This window comes from Hylobates moloch, unplaced genomic scaffold (assembly GCF_009828535.3).
Source record: "Hylobates moloch isolate HMO894 unplaced genomic scaffold, HMol_V3 SCAFFOLD_21, whole genome shotgun sequence".
Taxonomy (NCBI): Eukaryota; Metazoa; Chordata; class Mammalia; order Primates; family Hylobatidae; genus Hylobates; species Hylobates moloch.
The window spans coordinates 37,481,051-37,484,557 of NW_026652296.1; positions in this window are offsets into that span (position 1 = coordinate 37,481,051).

Sequence of the window (3,507 nt, forward strand, 5' to 3'; positions counted from 1 at the left end):
GAACTCTCATATTAAGGGACTTTGTTCTGGAAACCTGAACAGCCATTGTCAATTCCCTTCCTCTTGCCTGCTCCTGAGTGCAAAGACTGAAAGTATCAGGCAATGAACTTTCAAGCCTTCCTCACCTCCGGGGAAACAGAGCTCAGGTCCAGTCAACAACTGCCAAGCACTTGGCCAGGTTACTACTAAGAGAGGATCTGCTGGATAAACAGAGAAAGGCCCCCTGAGGGGAGTTCTCTCTCTCTCTCTCTCTCTGTCTCTCTCTCTCTCTCTGTCTCTCTCCTCCCCACCACCCCCAACCCTCTTCTCATGCCCTGTGACCTCCTCCTGCTCCTACTCCTCACCTTTCAGGCTATAGTGTGGGACAGGATGTCTAGAGCTATGGTGTCCACATTTCACTCATGAGCCGTGTGCCCAAGAACAAAAGCCCAAGGAACAATGGAGAAGATGGAAGGAAACCACCTGGGCCTCTGCAGATGATGCTGCACGAACTCCGTGAACACCACTCATGGCCTTTGGTAAATAACCAGCGTTGTCATGGGAGAGGCGGCCAGTGTTTCTCAGGACTCCTGCTACCTACAGCCAGGACTCTCCTAGGAGCAATGGAGCTGACACATTACTTAGTGTCAATCCCAGAGCCAGGGAGGCAAATGAAGCTTACTGTGTGAAGAGAACATAATTAAGCTGAAAATTACATGACCTGACACCTTATCCTCAACCTACCTCCTACTTATTTACTTATGAGTACAAGGGGTTTCTGGTACCTGCCCAACCTTCCTCATCAGGTGGATCAAAGAAAATTATATGAGTGAAAATATTTCACCAAGTCCAATACAGATGGACACTTTGGTTTGCATTTCACTAAGCATGAAGAGGTGAAAAAAAAACCCAGCTGAGTAAGAGATTTTTGGGAAAAAGTAACTTTCCAGATGAAGCATTGGTTTTCTTCAGCAGGTCTCATGGGTGTGAGAACATTTGGACCATCTGTTGAAGGGAGATATCCAATCTCCTAAACAAAAATGTTCCAAACTTTCACAGACCTAACACCCACTGTACTTTAAAAGGCAGGATATTTGTGGTGTGGGTCCTGACTCCACCATCTCTTGGTTAGGGTTCCTGGAAACAGACTCAGATGGAGATTCACAGGCAAGAGGCTCACTGAGGCATGTGCTGGGAAGGCAGGAGCATGGGGCAGGGCAGAGGGAGAAGTCAGGCAGGGGTGCAGCTCAGCAGAGGCCACAGCCAGGCCCATGGAGACATCTACAATGGGGATGGCCTCAGAGTGGTGGCATATCAGGGCAAAAAAATCAGGCCTTTGTGTCCCCATAGAAGCCATTTATCTGAAATAGGAAATTCCAGGAAGGGCATGAATTTGGACAAAGCAGATTCCTTTGACTCAGATCAATACCCACAGAGGGACTCAGCTGTGAACCATCAGTGGCCACACTCCCAGCAGCTGAGAGAATGAAGTCTCACTGGTAAAGGGGAAACTGTGGGGGGAGACCCACTGAGAGAGCAAGCGATGTAATCTCTAGGAGACTCAGTTAATTTATCTGGACAATGGGAAGAATTATTACCATTACTGCACATTGTAACTTGAGAAATAAACGAAAGAGTATATTTGAAGTGACACTGAGCCCTGCATTATGTTATGTAATCATTGGTTAGTAAGATATGCATACAGCAAAGTGGGTAAGATGGGTGACACCTGACAGCATTTCACATGCCCCCATGTGAAGCACAAATTGTTACTCAGCAAGTGCCTCTTAACCAACTCTTAGGTGCCTTGCGTGATGCTGAGTCCTGGGAATAAAAAGACGGATAAGACATGACCTCCAGCAAATGCAAAGAGGTGTATTACTGAATTAGCTAAAAGTACGGGAAATGAAAAGACAAGATTATTCTTATTTGTAGAAGATTTCTTCATGTGTCTATAAAGCTCAGAAGAATCAAGCTAAATGTTATGAAAATCAGTATGGGTATTTGGCAACATGGTTGAATCCCTGGCAAAAATTCAAACATCAGTAGTTTTCCTAGAAGCTAGCAAAAACTAATTGGAATGTGTGAAGAACAAAATCTCACCTCTAGAGGCAAGAAAATGGACAGAAATATTTTTAAAGAGAAAGGTACTGTTGTAACCAAGCAAGTTATAGAGAAATGCCACACTTTGAGACGAATTCAGGAGTCCCTTATTAGCCGGCGACCGAGAGACGGCCAGCACTCAAAATTTTCTCGGCCCCGAAGAAGCGGCTAGATTTTCTTTTATACTTCAGTTTAGAGAGGGGAGGGGGAGCCTAGCTGTAGCAATCTTACAGAAGTAAAACAGGCAAAAAAAGTTAAAAAGACAAATGGTTACCGGAAAACAAACAGTTCCAGGTGCAGAGGCCTTAAATTCATCACAAGGTGATAGGTGTGGGGGCTTTTGGGTGCTGTCTATGCTACACAAACACGGGGGCTTAGGGTACTATCACCTGGGTGAATTCCTGGGAACTGTGGACATAGCTTGCCACAGTACTTTATCAGTTAATTGCACTCTTTGATGTGCTGGGAGTCAGCTTGCACAGCTTAAGTCCTTGAGGAAGAGGGTGGGTAAGGAGCCCTTGATGTCTTGCAAATGAAGGACCCAAAAGGAGTCCATTTGGCTTTCTCAGCTAAGGGAGAGTCTATTCATATTAAAACAAGGTAAGGTATCACAGTACTTTGCAAAATACTGTTCATAATATTCATAACAATGTTATTCGCTATAGCCAAAAGGTAGAAGTAACGCAGATATCCATTGATAGATTAATGGATAAAGAAACTATTATATACCCATACAAGGAAATATTCTTCCATCTTAAAAAGAAAGGAAATTATGACACATGCCACGATATGAATGAACCTTGAGGAAATAATGCAAAGTAACATAAATCAGACAAGAAAAGGACAAATACCATGTAATCCAACTTATATGAGCTACTTACAGTGGCCACATTCACAGAGACTTAGAATAGAATGGTGGTAGCCAAGGCTTAAGGGATAGGGGAAATGGGTAGTTGATGTTTAATGGGTACAAAGTTTCATCTGAGAGGATAAAAAATTCTTTCATTGAAGAATGGGGATGTCTGCACACCAATTTGGTGTATTTAATGACGCAAAACTCTATACTTAAATACAGCGAAAACGACAATTTTCATGTTGTCTGTATTTTATCTTAATGAAATAGTTTTCAAGATATGAGCAAGTTCTTAGTGAAAAATAAGAAAAATATACTGAGAGACAAAATATGACTAGAGCTTATTTTTTTGTATGGGAAGAACAAATAAGGTGAAGATGGTAATTTTTTTCAAATTAATCTATAGTTAATTGTGTTCCATTCAAAATAGTGACAATAATTTTGAAGATACTAAAAGTCTTGTGGAAAAATAAACTGGAATAACTAAAAATATTTGGAAAATTACTCATGATGCCTTATATTAAAATATATATATATATATTTTTTTTTTATTATACTTTAGGGTTTTAGGG